The sequence below is a fragment of the Heterocephalus glaber genome, unplaced genomic scaffold (assembly GCF_053883595.1).
Source record: "Heterocephalus glaber isolate CG9 unplaced genomic scaffold, H.glaber_assembly_v1.0 deba00001461, whole genome shotgun sequence".
NCBI classification, from domain to species: Eukaryota; Metazoa; Chordata; class Mammalia; order Rodentia; family Bathyergidae; genus Heterocephalus; species Heterocephalus glaber.
Genome location: NW_028258308.1, coordinates 39873732 through 39890553, shown reverse-complemented (window position 1 = coordinate 39890553; position 16822 = coordinate 39873732).

Sequence of the window (16822 nt, the reverse complement as noted above, 5' to 3'; positions counted from 1 at the left end):
CCAAGTCACTGCTTTCTCCACCTAGCTTTACAGCCAGTGGGTTTTTGAGGTACCCCTCTTGCTCCGCAGGCCCCTCTGTCTGTACACCCTAGGCTGTGGCAACTGTCCAAGCCAAGGTGTAGCCCTGATCCACTGGCAGATGGGAGGAGCAAACAGACTACTGAGTTCTGTGCTGGGTGTAGGGAGTGGAGGGGGGTGAATAGACTGTTGAGCTCAATGCTAGCATTTTCAGACCCAACCCTTATGAAAACCACATACAACTGGCTTGGCTTCTTATCAAAGAGGGTGAGACTCCTGGGTCCTTCTCAGTCTGGGCTTAAACTTCTCAGGAGGTCTATATTTAGGCCATGCCCTCCTGCAACTGCCTCTTGTGACCATTTCCTACTCAGTCACTGTGGTAGGGTGACCCCAGAAACCCTGATGTGTAGTTGTTCTGTAGCTAAGTCTGAAACAATTAACCCTTCCTCAAAATGGCTCCTGGTTAACTACACCTTCTCAATATGGTGAGCACTGCCCTGGATTTCTGCTCCAATTGCAGCCTGGTGTGAGGAAGGAGTTACTCTCAGAGTAGAAGCCCACACTGTTTTTTTGCAGTTTATAATAACCATGGGCTTTTCTGTGGCTAGCACTGAAGGCCTAGTCTATTGTTTCTCCCTGGAGCTGCCACCCTCTTGGGTCTTGAGTTCAAGGAGACCCCATCCCCAGGAGCTGGGATCTGCATTTCAGACCACTTTGTCCCTTTCTCCGTGTTTACTTCAGTTTCTCCATTTTCTTTGTAGTTTCTACTTTTACTGTTACCTCTCTTTTAATTCCTGGAGACCTGTTTCCTCATTTCTCCACTAAATTGTTTTCTGGTATCAGGATTCCAAGTTTCGAAGAGGCTGCATTGTTCTGTTGGTCTTTCTGCCATTTTTATTCTCCCCATGTAATGATTCCATAGTTGTGTACTTACTGTATATCAAAAATGATCAAACTACACACTTCACATATGTGTGGTTTATTGTATGCTAAATTATACCTTAATTTTAAAAATATATAAAATGAATGATAAAAAGTGGCAAGATTGTAAGGCCAGTGAATTAGAGGTCGTGAGGAAATCAGAGACATGTAGGAGGTGATGGTATGCTGTGAGACTTCAGCAGCAAGGGGCTGGGGTGTAGCTCAGTGGGTGTAGCTAGTGTGCTTGAGGCCCTGGATTCCATCCCAACACCCACCAAAGCAATGGTCCATTCACTAAAGGCTAGTAACTAGAACATTATGTGCAAGTGGGTGGAGAGGTGGAGTGGAGAAAGGGGTTATGTAAGGCAGCAGGACTGTTGGCTCACTCCTCCAACAGAGGGAAGAGGTCTTGTGATATGAACATGTTTTGAAAGAGGGTAATTTCCTTGGTGCCCTGCCCAACACAGGTTACTCTTTGACCCATTGACTCCATTTCTTAGAGTTTATCCTATGGAAATAAGTGCATAAAAGTATGTGTACAAATGCTTATTATAAAAAATACTGAAATCTGAATGCTAAAGGACAAGGTACTGGCTAACTAAATAATACCGTGTCTATTCCTCTGAATACTATACAGTCACTAAGAATGAAGAGATAGGGCCAGGGATTTAGCTCAGTGGTTTCACCGCCTGCTGCGCAAGCACAAGGACCCAAGTTTGATCCCTGGTACCAAAAAATAATAATAATAAAGAGATAAACCTAAGTTTAATGACATGTAAAGGGAAGCCGGCTCACAAAGCAAGACAGAAGCATGCAGGGGTTAAATACATCGATCCTGACAGCTCTCACTTGTGTGACCCTGGGCAGGTCACATAACTTTTTTAGGATTTAGCTTCCTCCTATGCAAAGTGAGAATCTCTATCAGGGGTGTGTCACAAAAGTATTAGGAGCATTAAACTAATAAACATACATGAAACACTTTAGAACAGGGCCTGCTACATTGTAAGTATCATAATAAGAGTTAACTATAGGGGCTAGGGATTTACTTACTTTTTTTTCCCCATTAAGTTTATTGGTACATTTTAGGTATAAAATACATTTACATACATCATTGGGCTCTTGTACCATTCCATGAGTATCTTGGTTCTTTTTTTTTTTTTGGTTCTTATTTTTTTCCCCTTCCCCTGCCCTCCCTTCACCCCCCACCCTTCCCTATTTGCAAAGATTTTGTTTCCATTTTTTTCCTTTTCTCATTTTTTCTTTTCCCTTCTTTCCTTTCCCCTACCCCTCCCAATTCCCCTGCTCCTTTAGACCTTTTCTTCCTATTAAACAATATCAATTATACACTTTTAAAATTAAACTATCGAGACCTAGGAGACATTACCACAGATTTTTCAGAATTTAAAAGGATATAGAAAGCATATTACAGAAATTTGTTTTAGAATAAATTTGACAACTTCTAAGAAGTACCTTGGAAGACAAATTAATGAAACTAACTCTGGAAGAAATATAAAATTTGAATAGCACTTATTAAAGAAAGTATATTCCTAGCTTGAAAACCTACCTATATGACAACAACAGGATTGTATATATTTAAACTGATAAATTATATCAAAAATTTAAAGCAGAAAAAGAAGGAACACTTCTCCCTTCATTTTAGGAACTCAACATTGTGCTAATCCTAAAACTGGATAAAGATAATTGAAGAAAAAAGTATGAACATAGATAGAAATTTATTTAACAAAACAAACTATTAGAAGTCAGATCTAGGGGCCAGGGATTTAGCTCAGTGGTTCTGGTGCCTGCTTTGCAAGCACAAGGTCCTAAGTTTGATCCCCGGTACCAAAAAAAAAAAAGAAGTCAGATCTGGCAGTATGTAGAAAGTGGTTTTGTTATAGGGATGGCAGTGTTGGTTCAGCATTGGAAGATCCACCCCCAAAAGTCATCATTTTAACAGAGGAAAGGAAAAAGCCATATGATCCTGTCACTAGTTGGAGAAAAAGTATTGGACTAAATTCTACAGCTGTTCATGGTAAAAGCTATCAGGAGACTAGAAGTAGAACAGAAACTTCTCAACAGATTAAAGACATGTATTCCATACTTCCAGGGAGAACGCCTTATATGAATGGGGAAGATACAATGCTTTCTCCTTAAGGTGGGGAACAAGGGCAGATATGCTTACTCTTCATTTGTCCATTAAACTTTGAAACATAGGCCCAAACCAAAATAGTCTGGCAATAAAATGACACAATTAGGATAGGATTGGCAAGGTAGAAGCAAAATCTTTATATGTAGATGAAATGGTCATCTACAGAGAAAATACTAAGAACTCTCTAGGAGCCCCTAGAATTTGTATTTGAATTTAGCAGGATTAGAAAACACAAGGTATACATAAAAATTCAGGTCTGTGTATACTTGCTATAAATGAAGAATTGGATATTGAAATTGAAAAGTTATGTAGGAGTACAAAGGACCTAGGAAAGTAAAAAGAGAGAGAGAAAAAAAACAGTGTTGGAAGATGTTTAGTACCTAATTTTGAGACTTCTTGGGCTGGGGATTTAGCTCAGTGGTTTCGCCGCCTGCTGTGGAAGCGCAAGGACCGGAGTTCGATCCCCAGTACCAAAAAAAAAAAAAAAAGACTTCTTCTAAAGCTACAGTAATCAAGGCAGTGTTGGTGTAAGGAAAGACATGTAGATTATTGGAATAAGAGAATCTAGAAATAGAACCACACATATATGGTCCACTGAGTTTTGAAAGATTATTTAACATTAGCATTTTATAGAATATAAACTGAATTCAAAAGCCGAGGAAGAGATAGTGTTTTCAGCAAATGGCACTAGAACACCTGGTATCCGTCTATAAAAAATTAACCTCAACCCTTTATTTCCATACATGAAAATAACCTGAAGGGATCTATGAACCTAAATAAGAAAGCCTAAAAGTATAAAACTTTAAGAAGAAATTATGAGGGAAAATGTTTATGAATTTAGGGTAGGCAAGAACTACCTAGGATACAAAAAACATGATGTATAAAAGAAATAAATTGATAAATGAGATTCCATCAAAATTTAGAACTTTAAATGACGTCATTAACATGAAATGTAGTCCTTAAACAGACCATATTTACAATGCATATAACCTATGACCAGAATATATAAAGAACTCTTACAGCTCATTAGTAGACAGCCCAATTAAAATGTAGACATAAGAAGATGATAAATAGCCAGTATAGCACAAGGAATGGTGTGCAACTCTAGAATCAGAAAAATACTAATCAGTACAATAACAAGATTGAATTATACACTCATTAGGGAGATGAAATTAAAAGTTTTAAAAGTCTTGTCATGTCTTTTTCTTTTTGTTGTATTCTCCCCCTTTGCTTTTATTTTATTTTATTTTATTTTTGGTACCGGGGATCGAACTCGGGTCCTTGTGCTTGTGAGGCAGACGAAGGAATCACTGGGCTAAATCCCCGGCCCATCCCCCTTTGCTTTTAATTTGTCACACCCAATGGATTCATTCTGCTGGTCTTCCTGGGGTTGTGATCCTCATTGTCTTTTCCTAGGATAGTGTCTAAAATTTTTTGGAGTGCTGTTTTGGTATTCATGAAGTTCCTGAGGTGCTCTTTATCATGAAAGTATCTTATTTCTCCATCAATTTTGAAAGATAGTTTTGCAGGGTACATCAATCTGGGTTGGAGGCTGCTTTCCTTTAGGGCTTGAAATATGTCACTCCAAGCTCTTCTTGCCTTGAGGGTTTGCATTGAGAAGTCTGCTGTGATTCTGATGGGCTTTCCTTTGTATGTGATTTGTTTCTTTTCTCTCACTGTGTGTAGAATTTTGTTTTTCTGTTGGGTTTTGGGTTTCTGGAATCTAACTATTATATGCCTATGTGTAGATTTTGTTTGATCAAGGCTAGTTGGAGTCCTATATGCCTCACTTATCTGTATGTCAAGTTCTTTTCCCCTCCTTGGGAAGTTTTCTGCCATCACTTCTGTGAACAGTTTTTTTATGTCATCTGCACTCTCTCCTCTTTCTTCATTGACTCCAATCAGTCTTACGTTATTCTTCTTTGCATCATCTAGCAGCTGCTGGATTGATTTCTTGTGTTCCCTTACAATTTTAAAGCAATTTTTCTTTTCCTGCTCACTAATTGCAATTTTATCTTCTATATCTGAAATTCTATCCCCACATTGGTTCATTCTGCTATGCAGACTTTTGATAGAGTTTTTAATCTCCTGGAAATCTGTTTGCATCTGCTTTATGGATTCCATTTGTTTCCTATGTTGGGATTCCATCTTGTCCCTCAGATGCTCTATTTTTTTTTAATCTGTGTCCTCTCTAGATTTATCAATCATGTCTTGCATTATGAGCACAATCTTTGCTGTTATCTGAGAAATTATTTCTGATTTCATTTTTCCCAGATCCTCTTTTGTTGCCAGTTCAGAGAGTCCAGGTGGTTGAGTATCAGATTGTTCCATCTTGTTTCGCTTTGGGGTTGTTTTAGGTGATCTGGAAGTCTGTTTTTGAGGCTTAAGTGTCTTCTCATTTCCACTGTGGGGGGTGCTTCTGACACCCGTGTGGCTCACCTCCTCTGCCCTAGGAGCGTCAGATGGCAGCGGGGGAGCCTCGTTCCAGGTGCTGGGACTGGCTCACCTCTTGGGACTAGGGATTTAGCTCAGTGATTCTGCTGCCTGCCTCACAAGCACAAGGTCCCTAGTTTGATCCCCAGTACCAAAAAAAAAAAAAAAAGTTAACTACTGTTATATTTTTCATGCCTTAAGTGAAACATGTTATAAAATAGTAGACATTATGTGACTCTATTTTTGTAAGATAATTATATTTAAATTGTATGGTTTATATTTATATTTAGTATAAAATGATATGCTTCCAAGAGATCGCTAGGTGATGGGATTATGAATAACATTCATTTTTCTTCATATATTTAAATTTTTTATTACTTTCCCATTTAGGAAAAAGTATTAAATTAATTAATTAATTAATTTATTTTTTGGTACTGGGGATCAAACTCAGGTCCTTGTGCTTGCAAGGCAGGCAGTGAAACCACTGAGCTAAATCCTTGGCCCTAGGAAAAAGTTTTTTTTTTTGTTTTGTTCTTTTATTGGTGCATTTTAGGTATACAATACATTTACATTTATCACTGGGTGCTTGTACCTGTACATGATGTATCTTGGTTCTTATTTTTTCCCCATTACCTGTGCACCCTTTACCCCCTCCACCATTTGGAAAAAGTATTTTTTAAAAATATGTAGTAGGTGATTCTCAGGGACTGGATTTATAGTTTTGGAGATGGAAACTTTGAAAGCAAAACAATATTTAAATAAATTAAATTATTTTAACCTATTTTAAAAGTTTTTATTTAAGAAAAAAAATTGCAGCATTATCTAATGAAAAGTTGTAAACATCTTAAAAGTCCAACAATAAGGGTGTGGTGAAGAGTATCAGTTTTCTGGTATATTATGCATCCATTAAAATGGCTATTATTAAAAGCAGGTATTAACAAGAGAAATATTTATTAACTAATAAAAGAAGAATACAAATTCACATGGATGTAAAGGAGAAATAATATGAAAGACTGAACAGTAGTGACTTGTTAAGAATGGTAGGAAGTGGGCAATTTTAAAATTTATACTTCTTCCTATGGGGTGGAGTTAAAAATGGGAAGGACTATATTTTCATGTTCTGTACCTAGTGGCCTGTTTACCTTACCAACCAAAACCCAAATAACCACAACTGTTACAGCTAACGAGGGTGCTGAGTGCTTGCAGAGCGGTATTGTTCAGAGAGCATCATTTCATTTATTGTTGTAATAACGGAAGGCTGTGGTTTATTATCACCGTTTCTGAGGTCGTTCATTTTACTACCGTCCTGGCCAGCATCAAACACCTGCCGGTTCAAGGTCCACCAGCTAGCATGGGACACGGGTCCTTGGTCCCCTATCCCGCCTGCCTCCTGTCTCCTTCCCGCCTGCCCATCCCCCACAGGCCTGGCGCTTTCAGGCTCTGCCCTGGGCCAGCACCAGCGAGGATCGGGTGGGTGCTGGGGAGGAGAAAGCAGGCGTCTCGCTCAGCACCAAGCACCTGCGGTGTAGGCAGCGGCTCCAAGGCACCTGCTCCAAAGCACCTGCAGGACACGCAGGATCCCCACGGCCTCCGAGGACCTCAGCCAGGGTCCCCGACGCAGCTTTCCCGCCCTGACACCCCTGGGGACCTGGGGGACCCACAACACGGGCACGGAGCGGGGTGCGCCTCCCAGCGCAGCCTGGCTCGCCCAGCTCCCTCTGCGGACAGATTCAGCCCGACCTCGCGGCCCTGATCCGCCCCGGAGTCCCGCGGCCTGGTGTCCTCCCTTCCTGCTCACGGGCTCAGGTCTGTGGGCTTGAGAAGGCGGGTCAGACTCCGAGTGCTCCTGTTGAGGGCGTCTGGAGCCGCCTGTGCCTGGCGGGCTCGCGATGACTCCACGTTCCTGGGGAGGAGACCCTCACCAGGCGCGGTGCCCGCCCGAGATGCCAGCACTGGGAGGCTGAGGCCCGGGCTGGAGAATTAGAGATCCTGTCTGGGAGGGTCGGTGGAGATAGGGTATATTTGTGTTTTAAGAAAAAATAGCTATTCTTCCGCTGCCTGCCTCGAAAGCACAAGGTCCCAAGTTAGATCCCCGGTACAAAGAAACAAAAAACAAAAAAGAAAAAAATAGCTTTTCTACATGTCGTTACAACCTTCAGAAAAAGGACAGTCTGTGGTCAGGAGACTGGTTTGGATTGAGATGCACCGGTGAAATAGCTATTATCCCTAAGTCTCTGCTTTCTCCTCTACAAAATAGGGTAAAAATATCCATTTTTATAAGCTGTGGTGAGGATATAAATATATCGGCGGTACTAGGGATTGAACCTTGAACCCAAGGCTTTTGCACTGAGCTACACCCCAAGCCTCTTTTCATTTATTTTGAGCCAGGGTCTTACTAAGTTGCTAAATTGCCCAGGCAGGGGTGGAACTTGTAATCCTCCTGCCTCAGCCTTCTAGAGTGCTGGAATCATAAGGGTGCATTGCCATACCTGGCTCCACAAAAATTTCTTAAATTACAGGACAGTATATCCTCCAGGAGAACCCGTAGGGCCTATCCCACCAGAACCCGAGCAGGCAGCTGTCTCTTTCTCACTAGGAAGACCAGAGCCTACGGTAGAATCGGAGGTGGTGGGGGGTGACTGTTAGGTCAATTGGACATTGATGACAGATGACGGGTGTGGGATGAACGTGGCTCTTTGGGAACCTGGTGACTTTTGGAGAGGGATTTGAGTGGCATAGGAAGGCGCCGAGGCGGAGAGGGCACAAAGCTGGTCTGAAGTGTCTTGCCCTCCTTTTGCCTGTTTTGAGGATCTCCCAGGCCGACTAAACCCCCGAGTCTCCAAGGCTCTATTTGGGCACGGTCCCGTTATGACACGTTTGAGACTGAAGGTGGCGCTGTGGAGCAAACTTGGGCACCAAGAAGAAACCCGAACTTGTCACCTGAGAAGTCACACCAGCCTGGTAACTGCTCCCTTTTCAGTGCCAGAGCAGAGGAGTGTAGGAGAGGTGGGACTTTCTTCCTCTTCGAGCTCCTCCGAGCCCTGGCTGGCCAGTGGAGGAGGGCGGCCGGGCAGGGATCTGGGCGCCTGCTGGTTCCCACGAGTTCTGCTATCCCAAATGTCTCTGGAATGCGGCTCAGGTCAATCCTGGGTGGGGGCCTCTTGCTGCCTTTCTGGAAGGGTGAAGCAATTCCGAGGAATCGTCTCACACCCTCCTTGGCAGGATGGCATCTTTACCCACCTTTCCCAGCTCTTTGGGGCCTGAAATGGCCACCTTTCCTTAGGAAGCTAAAACCAGCCTGGTGTCTGGCTCAGTGGCAGAACATTTTTTTTTTTGTACCGGAGATCGAACTCAGGACCTTGCGCTTGTAAGGCAGGCGGCGGAACCACTGAGCTAAATCCCCAGCCCAGTGGCAGAACATTGAAGTAGCATGTGGGAATCTCTGGATTCCATTCCCAGCACTGTCTGAAACAAACACATGCAGACCAGCTGCAAGGGATCCAGACTCCATAGTAAGATGGACAAACAAACGCTTGGCAGCATCTCCTTCAACAGATTTTACTTTTGGGGTTTGGATCCAGTGAGGCCAGGTTAAGAAAGCAGCCACAGGAGTGGCCAGCAAAATGCAGCGGGTGGGCTCCTTCTACCCTGAGAACCGGGAGCTGTTTCCCTGGCTTTGCCTGGGAAGCTGATCATGGATCAGATCCTGAGAGAGGAAAACACAGCACTGGTCTAACAGCTTAACAGCTTCAGCAAGTTCCCCAGCCAGTTCCCTTGAGCCCAAAGCACACGCACGCACACACACACACACCCCCTTTGTTTTTCCTTTGCCTGCCTTTCTCATGGTGCTCTGGTTTATGTGGTTTAACTTCATTTATGTGGTTTTCTGGGCAGCCTTGAATCCTTTTGAAAACAGAGAAGGGTACAAAGACAAACACAGCTCTAAGAGGTCAGAGGTCCTGGTGTTGGCCGAGCCTCATGCTGATGTAGGTATATTATTATTACCACATCCCTTGGTGACCATGACATCAAGGGTCCCCAGGACTGGTAGTGGACAGAACTCCTTCCAGACCACGGCAGCAGAATTTTCAATTCCCCTTGGCCAAGCTACTAAAGCTCTAACTCATAAGGATGGACATTTTAAATTACTTTTTAAAGACTGAGGGCTGGGAATGTGAGTTAGAGGTAGAGTGCTTACCAAGCATGTGCAAGGCCCTGAGCTTGATCTCCAACACTGCCAAAACAAAAAACTGAAATAACAAGCACCATGAGCCAGGTGTGGGGATGCTTGTGTGTAATCTCAGACTCTAGGAGGCTGAGGCAGGACTATTACAAGTTCAAACCCAGCCTGGACAACTTAGCCGCTTAGCAGGACCCTGACTCAAAATAAAAAATAAAAAAGGGCTGAGTTCAATCTCCAGTACTGGGGAAAAAAAAGCAAAATATAATCAGAAAATAACATGAAATTATCATCCAATGTATAGTTTATACTTTTACTTTCCATTGCAGGAGTCTCTCCTGGTCTGCAGGTGCTTCAAGATGCTGGGGCCATCTTAGGGTGCACACATACACCTACATCTCAAGCAAAGGCAGCAGGGCTGGATATTAACAGGGAATGTCCTTGCCTGTCCGTGAGGCCCCTCCCGGCTGTGCACTCTCTGAGAACCTGCTTTTTTTTCCCCTGACCTTGCGTGAGCCCTTCTCAGTGCTCCCCATATCGGAGTAAGGCATCTCATGGTGACCTCACTTTACTCCAAGGCCCCTCAGGGCAGGGGTCACTTTGTTGTACCAGTTACAGACCTGAGTGATTTTCAAACTGCCAGACCCGTATCCGTGTCCCTTTCTCGACAGGCCGGTCTTCCCAGCACCACTTTTAGACCAGACAATGGCTCCTAACTGCCAGCACCAACCCTGGCTGCTTTACTGTTTATTTGTTTCTTTGTTTTTGGTACTGGGGATTGAACTCAGACCTTGCGCTTGCCAGGCAGGCAGTGGAACCACTCAGCTAAATCCCTGGGCCCTTGTTTTACTGTTTGTTCTGATGAACACAGGCACACTACAAAGAAGTGACTCCCTGACTTCTCCACAGGCTCGTGGTCAGGGCTATCTAGGCCCTGAAAGGCATCCTTTCCATCAAGTTGGACATCAAAGGACTTTGGGGATAAAAGAGACCATCAAGATCTTCAGTGCCACCCTGCAGAGAATGGAGGAGCAGCGATCCTGCAGAGTGAGGCAAGTGACCGAATGGCCTGCAGATGGCCCAGAGCTCAGGTGTCCACACTAAGATTTATGTCAGTTTATTTCCAGACCACTCCTTTTTGTCCAACTACTCATGTCAGCCTCTTTCACAGAAACATAATTGTGACTGGAACTTTCTTTACAAAAGTAGGAGACATACATGGATATATATACACACATGCAAGATAACAGAATTAAGAATTAGAGTGACAGAGGAACAAGGATTTTGTGATATGCACAGTGTGAGCTGTCTGTGATGGGTGACTTAAGGTTCGCATGGAGGCAAATCTGGACTTGTGCTACATGGAATGAATGAATGAATCTGAGACCATTTAGCTCAATCCACTGAACATAGAGCTCTGGAAAACAATAATGTTTAGGCATGGTCCTACCCTTTGGAAGTCCATGAAGTGCAGACACACACTTAAATAGTTCTAACAAAAATCAGACTTTGATTAGTACTGGCATAATTAATAAGGAGTTCAAAATCACTATTGGTAAAAACACACACACACAAACAAGGAAACTCAACAGTAAGTTCAAGTGAATTATACATGTCTCAATACGGTATATAGTCAACATGAGACCCTGTCTGAAAAAAACAAATAAACAAAGCACTGTGTTGTTCCTTAGGTTCAGTTCCAGGTGAAAGAAGAGAGAGAGAGAGAGAGGGAGGGAGGGAGGGAGGGAGGAAGGAAGGAAGGAAGGAAGGAAGAAAGAAAGAAAGAAAGAAAGAAAGAATTGTTCATGTAGCTAACAATTTTTGAGGCTAAGAATCCATGACTGGGCCTTCTTTTAGTGAGTTCCCCTTGGCCACATCACAGTGCACATCATGGTGGGAGTGTGTGAGAGGGAGAGATCACATGGCAAGACAGGAAGTAAGAGAGATTCAGGGGCCAGTTAGTCCCCTACTGCCCTGGGGACTGCCCAGGGTCCCTTCCGGAGGGCACCCAGCATGGTCTTGTTCCATCCCATAGGCTCCACCTCTTAGAGGGTCCAGCCCTTCCTCAGTCACAGTGAGGACCATGGTTCCTGACACAGGAGCAAGGGAACGAGTTCTTTCTTCTGGAGTTCCTGTCTCACTGTCCATGAGCCAGTGGTCATCTCCACAGGGACAGGAGCCGGTCTGCTTGTCAGTTGTGTCCTCAAGACAGACAACAGAGCGTGGCACACAGTGGGTGCTGAACACACCCTGACTTACTGCTGGGTGATCTCTAGGTGGCATCCATGTCTCTCCATCCTCTCCAAGCTCCCAGAGCCGCCCCCACCTCACAGTCCCATTCCCACCCATTTTCTGCCAGACAAGTGTTCCCGCCACAGCCTCAGAGGTATCACATGACTTGCACCCTCGTGTCCCACCTCAAACGATGGATAGCCCTTGCTCCCCTCATCTGGGTGAGCTGGTCTTTTTCACAACACCTTCCATTACTTGCCTTCACTGACCACAGGCCCTCTGCACATCTCTCGCTTTCTCTGCCTAGACTGGTTCTTCCCTCTCCACTTGTTTAACATCAACTCGCAGAGACGCATGAATACCAAAGCCTCCTGGCAGAGGGATTTGATGAGATGTCTGCCCAAAATGACCTGCAGATGCTGACAGGAGAAACCGCCACAGGATCTGTCTTGGTTTCATTTTGCATAATTATTTTCTGAATAAAGCTTTTCACAACATTTGAGGAGATTTCATATGTCTTCCTGAATGAGTTCAGGGGTCCAAGCAAGGATCATTCAAATGCAACTCACCATTTCTCTCTTTGTTCATGTACTTTTGGAAGTACTGTCAAATACATTTACCTGTATCCTTTTTCTATTTTTCTTGTATGTGCGTGTGTGTTGCTGGGAATGGACCCCAGGGTCTCACACGTGCTAGGCAAGTGCTTTGCCACTGAGGTACGCCCCCAGCCCTATTTGTTTTTTTTTCTATTGGATATGAGTCCTTAAAAGATAGATCCTATTCTGGTTTTAGATTAAAGTCTATAAAGATCCTTCCCCAGTACAATAAGAATGTTTAGTAAAAAGTACCCTAAAATGATAGGTTGGGTTTTCTCCTTAGTTCACGAATGTCTATGGGATAATTTAAGTGTAGTTCAGTCTGGAGACGAGGGAGGCCTTGGAATCAGTGATACTGAGGGGAAGAGAAACCTTCCCGCTCATCTTCTGCCATGGATGCCTTTTCTTTCATGTAGGTTACCAAAAATGGGGTGAACTGACTGAATCTTACAGAATAAGAAGATTAGAATCACTCAGACTAGATATTTCTAGAAGAATCTATAATTATAAGAATGTATTATTCCAACACTCTGGGAGGCTGAGGCAGGAAGATTATGTTTGAGCCCAGCCTAGGGAGTGCCTGGTAATGTAGCTCAGTGCAGAGGTCCTAGGTTCAGTCAGGAAGAGAAAGAAAAAGGAAGAATGAAAAAGGAAGAAGAAAGAAGAAGAAGAAGGAGGAGGAGGAAGAAGAAGGGGGAGGGAAAATGAAGAAGGGGGAGGGGAATGTAGATGGGGAAGGGGAGGAGAAGAAGAAAAGGAAGAAAGAAAATAACTTATTATTAGTACAACTGATAAAGGAGTTTAAATCCAATAGGGATCAGGTGCTTGATGAACTATGCTTTAAAAGTAACATTTGTCTTTATTCTACATCACATACCAATACGAAGTGCATAAAGTAATAAAACTTCATGCAAAAAAAAAACCATTTCATGAAAGAAAAGACTATATGAAAACATAAGAGAGCATCCTATATCCAGAGGGACCGAGGCCTTTTAAGCTTATGAGCAACGGAAAACAAAAAGTATTTTGGGCCATGTAAAAATGAAAAGTTAACAATTACCTTAAAAGGTAAACAACAAAATGGAGAGAGAGATAAACTATCAGAAACAATACTAAGGCACATACCTATAATCCCAGCAGTCAGGGAGGCTGAGGCAGGAGGATCCTCAAGTTCAAACCCAGCCTTGGAAAGGGGAAGAAGCAGAGGGAGGGAGTGGGAAGCAGAGGGGAGAGGGAAAGGGAGAGGTTACTTTCATATTGCATGGACTGTGTTTCAAGGAAGGCAGGCTTAGATGTGAGAAAGAAGCAGCAGCAATGAACGGGAACGGGTGGAGAGGAGCTGAAGGGTTCCTCCATTTCAGATGATCACAAGGTGTTTTCAAGAGGCTCTCAAGGGAGCTCTAGGAGGTCCCATTCTTACTCAGCAGATCCGAGGGACCTCACTGGGTGGTGCTTGTGTCAAGAGAGGGGAGAGGAGGAAGGAGAAGGAAGGATAGGCTCAAAAATTGCTCCATGTATTGTAACTGCCTGCCTCCCCCAAAGATCTGAAATGTTTCACAAATTACCAAAGGCGAGTAAAAAAAAAAAACGAGGTTGTGAATTGATATCATGTATAACAGCATCAAAAAATCAACTACGTAGGAATAAATCTAGCAAAAGACAAACTGTGATTGAAAAATATGGTAAATATTAAAATTTTTAATCCATTACAATAAAAGACACATTGTCATTAATCTCCCTCAAAACACTCCCCACCCGTTTTTTTTGGTACCAGGATCAAACTTGGGACCTTGTACTTTCAAGGTAGGCAGCAGCACCACTGAGCTAAATCCTCGGCCCTATACCCCCTTTCTTTGAACACACTTATCCCATCCTTCTTTTGGCTTTCTGAAGCAGCTCTGGAAGACCTCTATCATGAGTGTCTTTGGTTGTGCTGTCCTGGCTGCCCGATGTTCTGAATGGATTCAAAATGTTCCACTTTGGGGAATGGTTATAAGTCGTACAGTGCCAGATCCAGTGAATAAGGTGGGTGAGAACATACCGTAATGTTTTTACGAGCCTGCCTTTCTTGGAATAGCAGCAGCATTCACTGTATTTTTTATCACACTTCATAAAGGCACAAAAGAGAACTTGGGGAACTGCTTCAGACAAGAATAATGGGATAAGTGTGGCTGAAGTGAGCAAGAGTGTTTTGAGAGAGATTCATGGCAATGTGTCTTTTACTGTAATCAACTTTTAAAAATTTAAACACTTATCATAAATTTTATCACTTCTCATAGAAGGCCTCTACATAGAAAAGTATAAGCAGAGAGAGAAATTATATAAAAGGACACCTCTTCTTCATTGTTTGGAAGATTCAGTCTTGTAAAGATGTCAAATTTCTCCAAGTTGATCCACAAATTCAATACATCTGGGTCAAAATGTAAGCAGGAATTCTGCCCCCAAGAAATGAACAAATTTATTCTAAAAATGAATATGAAAATGCAAATGGCCAAGAATAACCAAGGAATCTTAATAGAAGAAGGACAAAGCTGAAGAATTTGTACTGTTACATGCCAAGGTATGTTGTAAAACTACAATTAATACACTGTACCATTGGTTTTTTCATTTTGTTTTGTTTTTAGCATTGATTTAAAAAGAGACAAAGCTGAGTGTGGTGTCTCACACCTATAACTCCAACATCTTGGGAGGCTGAAACAGGAGGTTCACAAGTTTGAGCCCAGATTGGGCAACTTAGTGACTTAGCAAGACCCTGTCTTAAAAAATTTTTTTTTTAAAGGTTGGGGATGTAGCTCAGTAGGAAGGTACTGGGTTCAATCCCCAGGACTCTCCCCCTCCACAGAATACACAAATAGAGGAACAGAACAGAGTTCCCAAGTGTGACATTGAAGAGCTGGTGGGGGGAAAACTGAGACTTTAAATAAATGGCACTAGCTATAGGCGTAGGCAAAAAAGAAGTCTTGACTCCATCTAATACTATATGGAAGGGAAATTTTTGTGCTTCTGTGGAAAATTGCATTATCTGTAGCACACCCTTTGGGTTATCTGAGTTTTTTATTCTGTGGCAGTGATTTCACAACAATGCAACTTATAGATAACTAAGAGCGATGTAAAATTCATGGAAATAAACTGTCCAGCTGAGGGATACCACCCTCTCCCCATGGAAAGGACAGTTTGCCCCTATTTGCATATCATTTCATAGTCCTCATTTATAAATGTGTCTGTCCTTTGAGTTCACTTTCGAACAGGTTCTAACACTTTACTAGCTCATTAGTAAATTAAATACAATTTAACATGTTCATTTTTATATGACAGTCTTGATTTTATTTTTGTGCATGTGTGTGTGTGCGTACGTGTGCATGTGTTCTGGGGACTGAACTCAGGGGTAGGCACATGCTCTACATTCCCAGCCCCATGATTTTATCTTTTTTAAAAATTAATTTTTTAATAATACACACAAATTAATTCCAAGTGACTTGCTAATCTCAATAGAAAAAGTAAAGCAATAAAACTTCCAGAAGATTATAAAGGAAAATACATTCATGACTATCACTTTGGGACAGCAAAGATTTCTTAAACAGCACAAAAGCACTATCCATGAAAGAAAAGGTTAATAGCTCAGGTTTCGTTAAAATGAGGAGCTTCTTTTCATCAAGAAAGGCTACCAAGAGAATGAAAATGCCAGCCATAGAGAGAAGGTATTTGCATTACCTTTCTTTCCACAAAGGTGTATATTTTCACAAATCAATAAGACAAAAATCAATAAAAACACCAAAGAAAAGGAAAATGGACAAAAGACATAGACACATCACCAAGACCATACCTAAACAGCTGAAGAAAACCTTCCGAAAAAGCACATAACCTCACTAGTCCTGGAGAAATACAAATGCAAACCGCTGCCCAGCCACCAGAATGGCAAAACGTAGACTGCTAGTGCCAGGACTGGCACAGATGTGGAAATATGGGTCTCCCAAGCGCTGTGGGAGTGTAAACTGGTACAGCTGCTCCAGAAAAGTGTTTGTCAGACTCTCTTAGTGCCGAATGTGTGTCACCCTATGGCCCAGCAGCCTGTTCTTGGGTGTGGATGTGTACATTCCTGGGTGTATACACCAAAGGACACTGGAGAATGCATAGCAATTTTACCTCAAATAGCCCTGTGTGGATTTCATGTGGGTGCTGGGAAAAAAACACTACAAATTTGGGGTTAAATAACAGAAATGTATTCCCTCCATGTTGTAAAAGTCACAAGTCTAAAAGGTGTGGCAGGGTTGGGCTCCCTCGGGTCTTGAAACG